The sequence below is a fragment of the Canis lupus genome, chromosome 4 (assembly GCF_011100685.1).
Source record: "Canis lupus familiaris isolate Mischka breed German Shepherd chromosome 4, alternate assembly UU_Cfam_GSD_1.0, whole genome shotgun sequence".
Lineage (NCBI taxonomy): Eukaryota > Metazoa > Chordata > Mammalia > Carnivora > Canidae > Canis > Canis lupus.
Genome location: NC_049225.1, coordinates 64,481,160 through 64,495,856, shown reverse-complemented (window position 1 = coordinate 64,495,856; position 14,697 = coordinate 64,481,160). Strand labels below are relative to the sequence as shown.

The window sequence follows — 14,697 nt, the reverse complement described above, 5'->3', positions numbered from 1 at the left end:
CTAGGTCAGGGACCTGACCTTTCTCAGTGAAAGGAAACAGCTTCCACCATGAAGGTGTTTTTCTTAAAAGAAGAGCCATCTCCCCAGAGGTTACTTATGCCGCATCGCTGAAAGGCAGAATCAGCTGTACTCCGTTTTTCCTTCCAGGAGTGATTGCTTCTCTTTCTGATGTGCACAGTATTTCCTCCCAAGCAAACCACAGTGATCCCTCATAGGTAGATTATTTTTACCTCCTTGGTAAAAATACTGTAGCCAGATGATCTCTGCAAAAGGTAATCCCATCGTGCCATTCTTTTGGTTAAACTGTGGGTAGCATCTCACTGCTCTCAGGACCGAGTTTCCAATCGGTGAGAGACCCTACAGAACTCTATGATCCTGCACCCGCTCCCCTCCTTGTACCGCACCAGCCCTGACTTGTCTGACTCTCTTTTTCCCCTGTTTTCTCTGTCTCTGAAGGCACTGGCCTTTTGGCTTCTGAAACAGAGCATGCTCCTTCCTACTTTGGGCTCTGGGTGTTGTTTCCTCTGCCTGGAAGTCCCTCCCCCTTCATCTAAGTGATTTCTTACCATTTAAATTTCAGCTTAAATGTTGCTTCTTAAGTTTTCCCTGATCCCCAGCTAAATTTAGGGGGATGTGTATTGTTTTTGCACATCGCACTTCTCTTTCATGGCACTAATCAAAATTGTAATTCATTCATTTTGAAATTAATCCATTTTGCTATGGTTTCTTTCATGCAGAGATGCCCAGGATTGTCTGTGTCCTTCTCTGAAGTTAGCTACAACCAGCTTTTTTTTTTTTTTTTCTATTCTGTTAACTGTCCCACTGGCTTCAATGCTCCTCCAAACTTGGAGTTTGACCTCCATCGGCCAACCCAGGGTGACACGTTGCTCAACTGTGTCAATCATGTTGTTCCCCACATTTCCTGTCTGTATTCTAGTTAGCACACTCCTAAGTCTTATCAAAAAAGAGAAGCCTACCTTAGCCCTGCTAAGGCTTCTCTTTACCTAAATTCTACTTATCCTTCAAGACTTATCTTACATTTTAGTCTTCTACAAAGATTTTCCTCACTCTCTATCCTCCTCAGTCCACAATAGGATACAACTGGCAGAATAACAGCCCTAAGTGATGTCCACATTCTAGTCCTAATCCCTAGACCTGTGTATATGTTATGTTACTGGGAAAGGGTGGGCTAAGGTTGTAGATGGAATGTAAGTTGCTAATCAGGTGGTCTTGAAATTGAGAGACTATCCTGCATTATTTAGGTGGGCTCAGTGCAATTGCAATAGACCTTATAAGTAGAATAGAGAGGCAGAAAATTCAGTGTCAAAGAGATGAATGTGAAGGAAAAAAAAAAAAAAAACCTCCTTTGGCCATTGATGCCTTTAAAGGTGGGAAGGGGAGACAAACTAAGGAAGGCAGGCAGCCTCTAGAAACTGGAAAAAAACAAAAGAAAACAAAAGATTCTTTCCTAGAACCTCCAGAAGGAACATAGCTCTGCTGGTACCTTAATTTTAACCCAGTGAGATACATTTCAGATTTCTGACCTCCAGAATTGTAATAGAATACATTTATATTGTTTTAAGCCACCAGGTTTTGACAAGTTTGTGACAGTAGCCATATAGGAAACTAATATAGTGCTCTTTCCAGGGCTTCCAGATTCTGTACTTCTTTGTCATAGCTTTTATCACCCTGTGTTACAATTGCTTATTAGCTTGTCTGATCTTATTTATTTATTATTATTATTATTATTTATTTATTTATTTTTTTAAGAGAGAGAGAATGCATGTGCACAAGAAGGGTTGGGAGAAAGGCAGAGGGAGAAGGAGATTAGAGAATCTTAAGCAGCCTCCACGCCTAGTGTGGAGATTGATGCAGGGCTCAATCTCAAGACCCTGAGCAAAGATTAGGAGTCAAACACTTATCCGACTGAGCCACCCAGGTGCCTCTGTCCTACTATTTTAATAGCCTCAAAGTCCACAAGACAAGAGCAGTGATTTTCTTACTTACTGTTGTATATCCAGATGATACCTGCAGTGTCTGGAAGATACTAGGCTTTCAGTAAGTATTTGCTGAGGAAATTAATGGCAGAGCTAGAATTCAAACACAGATTTTTGACATGATGCAGTAGCCCTTTAGTCCAGAAACACACGCTACTTAAGATTTTCTTCCCCCAGGAAATCCCCCTAGAGATCATCTGAAATCAGATGTAGGTTGGCCAAACTTAGTTATTTGAGAAAAATTTCCCAGATATATACAGATTCATTGTGCTATGGCATCTCAGTTACCATTGAGAAGGAAAACATTTGCAAAAGAATTTATTGGATCCCATTAACTTCTTGAAGCAGGAGGATGGAGCATTTCTCATTTGCCCTTAAAATACGTTACATACATATGTTTCCATGATACATTGTTGGGAAATGACCAGAAGCAGCTTGGTGGAGGAAAGAAAGACTGCAGATGGGACACACACTATGTTTCAGATTGCTCTGTTCACCGCATCTCTCTCTCTGGACACAGGGCAAACTTAGTCTCTTTGAAGGTTATTTCCTCAGGTGACATAAACACAGTTTCATCTGCTTGAGCCATTTGCACAACAAAACTGGAACATCTTAGCATTCCAGGAGCAAATGCTGTGGGGAAGCCTCTCTGCTCCATGAAAGTTCCTGGTTACCACCTACATGACAAAAGAGAAAAAAACTTGTTGGAGTTTTCATATGATAAAAACCAGACTTTTTATTATTTCCTTTTTGGTATTTCTCTCTAGTGAACAATTTGGTGGGTGAATATCAAAAGCTATTGGAACTCAGTACATTATCACTCTCTATGCCTTATATTTTTAAGATGGAATGAAAGGAGCAAAAAAGAAAAAAAGCCCTCCTAAATGATTCTTTTTATCTTTTCCAAATACAGTCACACTACCAACTAAAATCACTAAGAAATTAAAGCTGATTAAGGAACATTAGAAAAGCTGTCAATGCATTTTAAAAATCAGGGTAAAAGTTGCAGCGTTCATTAAGCCCTCAGGGGAGGAAGATATGTTCTTCCAAATCACAACAACTGAAATGTATTTCTATTATTTTTTTGCTTTAGACTCTTCAAGCACTTATCCTAAATTTTAGAGTGCTTCAACTTCAAACTGATAGTTAAATGCTATGAGAAATGCTAGTGTGTGAGCCAGAGAAGGAGAGACATTCTGGACTTCGAGCTGGCCGGCAGGTTATTTTGCGGAATAGAATTTTGGTAATGTTTAATCTAGATGACCCTGAAAATTTACCCACATTTTCTTTTGGACTAAAAAAGAAACATTTTGTTATAATATTGTGGGTTGAGGTTTAAGAAACCTCCTTTAAAAACCTGGATATTTATTTCCTATAGAAAGAGTCCAAATTGCAGAAAATTAGGAGATTTAAAAAGTAGTCAATCAGATTCTTTTGGATCATGGAGAAACTTCATCAGAAAGTTCTCCACTGCAGCTTCTGTGAAGACTATTTTGTGAGAAGAGCCAGAGACTGGGCTGCATGTGGAAGTGTAAAAACCGAAGCGTTAAACGGGCTGCGTGGACTCATCACAGCCTTCCTGAATTCCATCTGGAGTGTGAGCAGAAACCCAAGATCTGGCTCAAGGGCAGAATGCATATGGCTGGGTCTATCTGGGTTTCTCTGTGAGAGAAAACAGATCAGCAACTAACTTCAGATCAGTCGAAAGATTTTGAAAATCTTTGAAAGTTTGAAAGTGAAAGATTTTGTAGAATAGAATGGGAAGAAATCCAGAGTAAAACAGGAAGAAAAAAAAAAAAAAGCACCAGCACAAAATTGGTTTCCATATAAGAATTGACAAGGCAAATACCCCTCTGGTATCTATCTTGTATCTATTAGGATTTTACTACCTCCAGTCAGTCCCTGTTCCAGGGATTTGCAAGCATATACCAGAATAAACCAATGATTCCCAAAGCCCTCGTTTTACCTCCATGCAACTAGAAAGAATTTGAGTTGATTATGTCCAGATTTTAATGCAGTGAAGCAGTTGCATCTTTGTAGTGGTTGGGTCTTCCATGAATGCACAAAACACCTTCACACAGTCTTCTCTTCTATCCACGTCAGAACCGACCACCTACCACAATATACTTCACATGTTTTGCTGGGTCAAACCAGCCCGCTGCAGCACATCTGTCTCATAAACACTGCTACGTAAATGCAGTGTTGTAATCATGAAGAAATAATGTAACCCTCAGTGCTTTGAAAGCAGATAATTTACATCTTATTTGATTATAGTGGAAATGAAAAGAATTCGTGTAAAGAAGTTCTGAGAAAGCACCATGTTTGTAGAAAAGACAAGAAACACACAACTTGTGCTTTCAACTCACCAGAACTTGAATTTAACGTGAAATTTGGCAAATTATTTTGGAAGCCGGTTTCCTTGGAAAATAGAGGTCAGTTTTTCAAAATAGGAAAAATTAAAATGAATTTGTATAGGGATAAAAGTATATTACAGCAAGAAAAATCTCACAATAAATTCAATATTAGATATACGAGGAAGCACTTGTGAAAGTCCTTGCATATGTATTTGCCATGTCACTAAATGTTGGCTGAGTTTGGTGTCGCTTTCTCTGGCATTTCTGTTAGTATTTTTTACAGTAGGAAATTTCCTGATTAAGGAAAGCTAATTATTAATCAAAAGTGTAAGACTGTTTCCCTCTCTACTTAACTAAAGCCACGGACTGTCCTGTCAAGTTTTGAATTCTTGCCGTTTCTTTCTCATCCCCTGATATCAAAATGACAACTTGTTTTTGTCTGACATTTTCCTTTAAAATGACATAGGTATTTGCTGTTTTGGATTTGTTATAGGCTGCTTGAATTGCAACCTACCCAGTAATGGTGTGCCTGAGCGTTAATACTGCATTCTTTAATTTCTAATTTTTGTTATTTTTTCTTTTCTTAGAATACACACTTGCAGTTTACAAATAGGGTTTGTTGCAAAACAATATATACATTGTTTGGTGGAATGAAACTATAGTTTTCTATGGGTGTGAGGGTTTACTAATGGGAGTTTTTTTTTTAACCTTCAAAGACTATTTAACCGCATTATCACATTGTAACAAAGAAGATTCATTAAGCCACAGGCCAAACTGGTCGAGGGCCTGGGTCTTGAGTCCTTCCTCCACTCCACCCACTGCCAAATTTTACTTCACTCTTGTTGAGCTTCTTGAATTTGAGGGAGGCAAGGGCGAAGGTGAATGGTGGAGAAGTGGTGAAAGAACCTATGGCTGGAAGTGAGAGGATCCAATGCCATTACAAAGGTCTCCCCTGGCTCAGATTAAAGGGACAGAGGTTGGGTTAGGACCCGGGTGCAGGAGACTCAGCACAAGAAAATCTGCAGCTAGATAATGTACTCATAACACGTGATGATAAAACTTTGTTATTAGCTATTACTGAATTAAATCTTAATAAAAGCCTGAGCTTTTCCCTAATTAAATCAAAATGTCTTAAGAAGTCACGTATAATCTTGAATATCCTTTGAGCATATGTGATTTTCACTATAGTCCTTGTGGGAGTTGTGTTATGTACAGGACAGATGTGCTCTAAGTATCACCATTTAGATTACTTGTTCGTGGCTTAGAGACCCCACTGCAGTAGTCAGTGGCTCCCTATTCTAGGGGACAAAAGCTTAATGAGAATCAACACATAGGAAGACAACAAAATTAGTCACTCTTTCAAGCAAGTAACTTGACAATTGTGAAAGGAAAGAGGTTCTTTAAAAAAAATAATAATTGGAAGTTTATTTTCCAAATTGCAAGATGGCCAAATAATTAGCATATCTCATAAAACCTCAGTTTTAATTTAACACTCAAGGTGGTATCACCAATAGTCCATAGCTCATGATAAAAGCAATTCATCTTCTTATGTGTCAGTTTTCTTGTTTTCAAAATCAGTGATGGTTGGATTTAACCATCTCTAAATGATGTATAGCATAACTACAGATAATTGAAGATACCTGAATTTATTTCCCCGGTTTCCCGTTGGTTGTGATAAATCTTCAGCATACTTCAACTCTCCACTGAATCTTTATATTTAATTCAGGATCAAAGGGAACATCTTAGGAACAAAAGAACAAAAAAGTAGAAGTTGTTTCAAATTGGAGAGTGAGGAGGATTAACGACAGAACTAGATTCCTCCCTCACAACTTTTAGTTTTAAGAGTCCTTTCTCCTCTTCTCCCCCAGCTCTGTCTTCCACCTCAGGCCCTAGCTTTTTATTAACACTCAGTATAAAATCAGTTTGGGGAACAGGGAAAGTGAAATATATTTATTTAATAAAAATTACAGAAATAATTTGAGGAAAGTAAAAGCAAGTGCATAATTTGGAATCCAAAAAGTAAATAAAAACTTTTCCATTTCTAAAAAAAAAAAAAAAAAGTAAAGTGAGAAAGTCTTTATTTAGTATGACTAACAACGAGAATTATGATTTCATATCTCCTGAGAATGGCAACAGTATTGAGACATGTAAGAGTTTTTAGTGGCAGATGTAAAAGATATCTAAATAAAAGTCCAGCAAAGGAAGGATATTTTCAGAGGCTACTACCTAATTTTAAAACCCCATTTTGAAATTTATTAATTGAACATTTAATAAATTTATTTGGCTTTTACAGGTGTGACATATATACGGTCTCTTGATTTCTATAACCAAATTATAAGAGATAAAATAACATTAACAGCAATAGGTGATTTTTCAATGTGATAGAGAAATGTGATGAAGCTTGCTCACTGAAAAATTAAAGTGAGTGCAAGTGCACAAAGGCAGTTTATACAAGGTTTTATACTAAAGAATGATCCATTTAAATGGATGACATTTTACTATTTTTAATAGATGACTTGAAATGCAATCAATGACAAAATGTATATGGAATACCTGACTATATTTGATTTAAAGAAAGCTATCATAAAAATTATGATTATAATTCATTTTAGTGACTTAGCACAATGATTACAGTAGCTATTAATTAATGATTCCATGATGATCTACACAACAAATAGATATAAGAACAAAAGGTGACAGTTAAAGAACATACAGTATAACTTTAAAATGCTTTGACTTGTATAAACTTGATTTTAATTTATCAAAAATAGTGTGAATGTTAATTTTTAGTCATGTTACTTACAGTGATCTACCAAAGTATAAAATGTACCTTTTCAATTTTTACATTTCTAAAATTGTAGTTTTTATTATTTATGCATTCTCTCTGCACACTATTTTGAAGTGTCAAAATAATTGTCTAATAGAATAACATGGAGAAAGACTATATCACTAAAATGTATCTAATCAGAATGTACATAAATATATATTTATATGAATATAAATTTACACCCCTCCATAACACACAGCTCGAGGTACTTTCTTGACCATAATAATAAAATTGAATATTATAATTAATATGCTCTGAAGAATCATAGACAATAACATGATTGTAGGATTGTTATTGGCCAAGAAGTCCAATCATTTTGATTTTTGATCTTTTGAAAGGGCACACTGAAAAATATTTTTGAGCTTCATAAAATATGTTACATTTATTTTAGTGCAATGTAATTATAAATGATAAAAATCCAAAGCAGTCATTTTGGGTAGAAAAGTTATTTTCTAGATCACATCTATGAGTCACTAAGGTTACTTCACCAGATTTTAAAACTGAACATGTTTGAACAAGCTACTTCTCATCTTAATTTTCAAATTACAATAATGGAATGCCTTGCAAATCTTAATGCCAATTATTTCTGTCTGAATTAACTTGCAATCTTTATTGACACATGGAAATCCAGGGGGTTCTTTCCTTGCTGATGATTACATTGTTCTGGTTGTTAGAATTATAGTGTCTCTGTTTTGTCCAAAGCTAGTCAGAGCAAGTCTTTTGAACTTGGATTTATGACTCCTTAGTTGTGATCAGTCTATCACGACCTTAAGAGTTGTGGCCAGAGACTCTTCATCTTATATTTTAGCATATTAAAAGGGAAGGAACATCAACGGAGGGACCCTTGGTACAAACAAGGTTTAGGAATATTTATTTGTGCAAGAGAAACTGCTTTGCATTTATGTGCCATTTATTTAAAAAAAAAAAAAAAAAGACTTGCTGTAGCTTTCAGTTTTCTCAAATAGAAGAGGTAGACAAAGTATGTCCCCTGAATTGTATGATCATATTATGCCAAAGAAAACGAGCCAGTCCATTTTAGGGGATAAGAATTAAAGTATTTTTTGAGCAAAAATTTTTTTTGCAATAGTCTCCCTCCACCCCCCTGCCCAAGTCACTGCTTCTTTTCTTACACATGGATACTTTTCTATTGTGACTTTACCTGTCGCCTTCCCTCCCCCAGCCTTCTCTCTTTCTCTTTCAAAGCATTTTTTCAATCAGCACATGAGGTTCTGAAAGAAAATTATTTAGTCTTGGCTTTTCCCTCAACTTTATTCAGCAAAGCTACTGACTTGAACAAAAGCAGTACTGTACCTGCTCCTGGCCGCCAGAAACAATGACGAGCGCCTTGATAAGATTAGATGTAATTTTAAATGCAGCAGGGACAAAGCCTCCTTCCCACTAACCCCACTCGCAATCCCCTACTGTAATTCCACCACAGTGAGCAGTTGAAAAATCCCTGACCAGAGCCAGACTGCTTGGTAAGCGCCACCTAACAGACATAGAAACATGATCTGCATCATTTTCAGGCTTGGCAGACATTTTGTGCATAAAAAAGAAAAGAAAAGAAAAAAAAAAAAAAAGGCCATCTTTGAAACCAGACACAAGCAAACTTTATATATTCCCAGTTTTATAGTTTCGAGAACTTAATCTGAAATATCAAACAAAAAAAAAAGAAAAATATGTTGAAAACACATATCAAATCAGTTTTAAAATTAGTTTTCCTTTTGAACAGCAACTATCCCTTTTTGTCTAAGTTAAATTGTTCCGTGGATTGTGGAGTGTTTTGAATGATGGAAGTAAGCATAACTGTGTATGAATCTAAGAAGCAAGGTGCATTTTTTTTTTTACTCATCAAAATTTGCTTTTTAAATCAATGAAAGCACCTATGGAGCGTTAGAGTTCTTTCCTTTTCTTCTGTCCTTTGGGTTAAGAAATTTGACCTAATATATGTGTTTACCTGTATGTGTTCTATTTGTTCTGGCCACAAAACTCTGCTGATTCTTCTTCTCTTGTACAAATATGCATATAATAATGTTAATTTGTATTGTTAATCTTTTTTGTCATGTACTATATCTATCTATCATCTCGCTCTACCTATCTACTCTTTTCATAAATACAAAAAAAAACACGGATTTTAAGGGGAAAATTATATTGACAGCTGTAAAACATATTTGTTTCATTAATTGTACAGATGCAACTAACTTGGGCCACACAAATGCTTTTATAACAATATATTATTTCCATTTTTGTGAAACAAATCATTTAAACTGTGTTATATAAACTGTTTTTAATCAAAGCTAACCCGTTTGTAATGTGGATAAGATCTCCTTAATTTGTCAGTTCTAATGCATTTTTTTGTGTGTCAAATGTTCTTTATAGGGGGCATGACTGAATGCTGAAAAAGTCAGATGTTGAAACTGGATAAAGAGTCTTAACTGACTAAATTTGAGAGGCTTACTAATCTCTGAACTTCTGATCCCTTAGTAGTAGGTATTTTTGAGTTAATACAAGAGGGCAAATCTCTACACTGGCCTAGTTATGGAAATTAGTGGCATTTCGAGCATGGAGCCTACCCATTAACCTGACAAATATACTGCATGTGTGTGTCATGATTGTCCTTGTTTTTTGTCACAAAACTTCAGAAAGCTGAGAAAATACAGTTGGAATCTCAGTTTTTATTCCAACCTACCCTAAATTCATATGCTGTTTTCCTTCAAGAGAAAAAGAAACCTAAACAGAAATTGTGAAATCACAAGATTTCTGTTAATTAGACTCCACTCAACATTAATGAAATGTGCTATTATCCTTGAAAGTAATGGACTATATTGATTTTTTAAATTGTTTTAGTGAGAAAGAAAAGTTTTCTTTTTCTTTGTCTCTTTCCTTTATCTCTTCTTATTTGCTTTTGTTTGGGTTTTTGTTGTTGTTATTTTTGTTTTTATTTTGGTATTTTTTGATCTGCCAGGAGTGGAACCAAATATCTTCCATGCTCTTCTGTCTCTCTTTTGTGTCTACCTCCATCTGGTCCTGGAAAGATGTGGATAAAAGTGACATTGGGAAAATTGGAGAGACTTTCCTTCTGACAACCTCTTCCCAGGTGTTCAGCAGCCTCTGCATATTAGTGGATCCTCAGCAGTTTTCCTGAGTGGTTCTTTTTTTATCCCTCTCCACCCTCCTTTCCTCATCTGACTTTCTGCAATGCACTGGACACTGTCTTAGGGGCTGGGGATTAACAAGACATGAGTAGGATGTAGTTCTTGCTCTCAAGTTGCTCACTGCTTGGTGACAGGAGACTCAAGAAAAGAAGCAGTGTCTGCTTCCAGCCTTACCTTCTCACCTGCCCCTGATCAGAAGCAAAGCTTCCCAATTTCCCATTCCTTCTATAGGAAGCTGGGTGTGTGTGTGTGTGTGGGGGGGGGGGGGGGGGGGGGGGGCGGGGGGAACAAATGCAAGCTAACTTAACCCATAACTTTAAAAGTGTTCTCATCTCAGACAGCCTTTGCATTTTAACTCTTGCCTGCAAAAGTCGGGTAACTACTGAGGATTTTGTCAGCAAAGAGCACAGCTAAAAGGGAGGGATATTTTATAATAGAGAACCTTCCTCAGAATCTCTCAGTCATCACCAAAATGTATTTATACTAAGGTTGACCTCATCTTTTTGGTCCAGAGTTTATACAAATCCATCAGGATTCAAAGTCAGAAAAATTCATTACAATTGTATGAATTTACTATTTTTTCATGTTCATCACATTTAGTGCATACTTTATATAAAAGAGAAAGAAACCGAATTACTATTTACATGCCAACAAATTTTTATCATAAAACACATTTTGACATACTTTGAAGTATTGTTTTCTACATTACTAATAGATCTTTGTAAAACTTAGAGATGGTCTCCAGCTTCAGAAAGTCAATACCTGGCAACTCTCCCACTCTTTTTGGTGTGTTCCTGCTAAAAGCATTATTTTAAATCCATAAATAATACACGTTTGTTGTCATAAGATCACAATAACCACATAAACAAAAGGAACAAAAAATAAGAGAAAATAATACATTTTTACTATATTTTTAGTCCTCAGAGATATTAATTCTTAACACCTACTTTCAACTTTTTTCTACTCAAATATTTTCGTATTCTTTCACAAGTGAGATCACAGTGTTCACAGCAGTTTTAAATCATTTTAACTTAACAGTATATCACAAATGTTTAAATTCACTAGAAGGATTATGTTTAATGTTTCTAAATATGTTTCTATTTTTAAATATCTGCATTGTGTGGATGTCGAATTCATTCAAGATTATCCTTTGTCTCTTGTCTTCTTTCCCCTTCAATTATACTAATACATTCTCTCTTCTTTAACCTCCAGCCTCCAAGCTTTTTTTTTTTTTTTCTTATCCTGTTCCTTCCAAATGGAAAGTTCTTCCTTTCTTTATCGCTTGTCTGGAAATTGTATCCACCCTACGTGACTCAACTGCTAGGCCTTTTTCTCAACAAAATCTCCAATTCAGCTTCATCCTCTGCATTCCTATCATGCCTTTAGTATACTGGCATTGTGGAATTTATCACATACTATATGGAGTGGCATCGTCAGAGATCAGACTCTGTAAGGTAGGCAAGTGTCTTAACAATGCATTCTCCTATGGGTCTGCGTCAGATGCTCTGGGCAAAGCAGCCTCTAGATGGCACAGACTGTTTTGGGAGTTCATTGCTTGTCATGGAAAACAGAGGACCTGATGCAGCTGTCTGACTAAATTCTATAATCTGCATGGGTCTATGAAGCCATATGTGAGAGAATGTGAACCCAGATCATAACTGAGGCTATATTCTCTCACATGTGGCTCCATAGGCCTTCTCTAAGAGAAGGTCCCTCCCAATTCCTTCCCAATCCCTCACTCAGCCCACTGACTCCTGGAGGGATCCCAAGTGAAGATTGTACTTCCTCTAGTCAGATTGGTAGGGGTTAGGGTATGGCACCTAGTGTGATACCAATAAACACATTACCCTTGTATATTTCTAGCACTTAGTTCAGTGTCTTGTAGATGTCTAACAAATTCACTTATTTATTAGACCCACAAATATTACTATTGAAGCCTGATATATACCTGGCATTATTCTAAGCATTAGGACAAAAACGGTCAGCAAAAACCAGACATGGTTATTGTCATGGAACTAAATGTTCATTGAACTAAAATTTAAGCAAATAGGTTTACATTTCATTACTTTCCTATCTCTTCATGCAGTCTATTTTGAAAGATAATAACTCAAGTTTTATGTTATCTTCATAGTGTGCTCTTAAAAATGTGGAGGAGTAAGCAGTTCTAAAATATAAATAACCTAACATATTACAAATGATCCTTTATAGGTCTTGTTATGTAAATTAATACTTTGGAATATACATTAGTTTTTCCAAGTCACTAGACCCAAGTGACTTGCTTTGAAACCCTAAACTGTAGGGGAAATGTACATTTTGTGTATATGAAATGTCACTTATTTGGAACTGTGTTCCTAAATCTATTTTGACCTGACAATGAAACATAAAATAAAGATGGATAATTATTTTGAACTGGATTATTATTTATTTATTTATTTATTTATTTATTTATTTATTTATGATAGGCACACAGTGAGAGAGACAGGCAGAGACACAGGCAGAGGAAGAAGCAGGCTCCATGCACCGGGAGCCTGACGTAGGATTTGATCCCGGGTCTCCAGGATCGCGCCCTGGGCCAAAGGCAGGCGTAAACCGCTGCGCCACCCAGGGATCCCTGAACTGGATCCTTTAACAATTGCTATTAATTTCTTAATGTAAATAAAACAAAAAACAAAAAACAAAAATTTCTTAATGTATCCAAGATAGTATGCTTCCAAAAAAAAAAAACAAAAAAAAAACAAAGGTGAATAAAAGATTGGGAAAGTTGTCTTGTGAAAGAAAAAAAAAGTTGAATAAAAGATTGTTTCTAATGTCACTATAGTATAAAACTAGTAGATTTGACCAAAGATGTAGTTTTTCAAAATGAGTGAATTGCAAGATGCTACTGTTGCCCCACTGTGAACAGATCACAATCATACTCTATGGTGTTCAGCCTACGTAGAAGATGAGATATGTATGTAGTCCTGGATGCAGACAGCAAATGGGATTGTCCAGGCAGTGTGAAGTAGACTGAGTGCTTTCAGGCATTCATTTGTACATACTAAATGTATCCAAAATATCTCTATCCATTTCTCACTTGAGTTCTGTTATTTTTACAATCCTAAAGTAGATTAATTTTCTATAATAATCATAAAAGACATAATAATCAGAAAAAGAACAAAAGCTACCTGTTTTCAAAAGTCTTCTTCATTCTTCAGGCGACTCAATCACAAAAGTAATGTGTATAGCATTTCATATTTTATAAGGAACAGTCACACATTTAATTTTTAAAGCAACCCCATGAGCCCAGTTTATGATCTTAATTTTATAGGTGGCAAAACTGTGCCAAAGATATTAAGTAATTTTCCCAATTTGACTAACACAGGGCAAGAATTTTCAGTAATCAGAAAACACATAAAAATCACTTTTCTCCCACTTTGGGCAAAACATAATATATGTCTAGGTGGTTTGAGGGTATGCTTGTGATAAGGATGGCGTGACTTCCATCTACAAAGACTTTCTATTTGAATAAAGGTAAGGTAAAGAAACTCTTTATGTCAGAGACACAGCATCATATTAACAGTACAAAATAATATAGTGAAAGTTGTAGGAATAAATTCTGAGGTCTTCTGAAGTGATGCCATAGCTCAATTAATGTTAATGTCATTAATACTAGAGATATTGTTTTCTCAATGTTCAGGAAAGGTGTTGGGTGATTACCTCTGAGTCACTAGAATTTTATCATAAAATGATTGCAGAGAAACCAGGAAATAAAATTGGCTGTCTCTGAGCAGTAGAAGGTTTTCATGGAGAGACCTTTTACTTCATAATTTCTAATTTCATTAATATTAAATTAAAAAGACTGGAAATAAAACATAACTAAAGGAGAGAGGGAGAGAGAGGGAAATACACTCTTAGCTATAGAGAACAAACTGATGGTCATCAGAGGGAAGGTAGGTAGGGGGATGGCTGAAATAGGTGATGGGGTGAAGGAGGGCACTTGTGATGAGCACAGGGTGTTGTATGGAAGTGTAGAATCACTATATTGTACACTGAAACTCATATTATCTCGTACGTTAGCTATACTGGAGTTTAAATTTAAAAAACACTAAATTTTTACTAAGGAGATGATATTTTCCACATGAAAAATCCATTTGTATGTGTATGTGTGTGTGTATTTTACAAATAAATATAAAAGTTTATTTAAACACATCAGATATTGAGGCAGAAATTTTTAAGCCAGGGTAGAAAGATGGACTCCCTTTACTATGCCTTGTCTCTTTTCTCAGAAGGTGCTAGGAAAAAATTGTACAGGGATATATATTCCCTTTGAAGAAAATGTTGAAGAAAGAGAGAATGTAATACCTCACCTCCATGTAATGCAAAGT

The 14,697-nt window shown here is 35.9% G+C and overlaps 1 long non-coding RNA gene across 1 annotated transcript in view; it reads right to left on the bottom strand.

Annotated features, from left to right (window-relative positions):
• Positions 1-2,298: 2,298 nt before the first annotated feature.
• LOC102157144 overlaps positions 2,299-14,697 on the bottom strand; it is a 37,883-nt gene continuing 25,484 nt past the window's right edge. Inside the window, exons 2-3 of the long non-coding RNA XR_005357639.1 lie at positions 5,992-6,092; positions 2,299-2,674 (exon numbers count right to left, since the gene is read on the bottom strand). This is a non-coding gene — a long non-coding RNA (uncharacterized LOC102157144). The remainder of the gene's footprint in view (positions 2,675-5,991; positions 6,093-14,697) is intronic.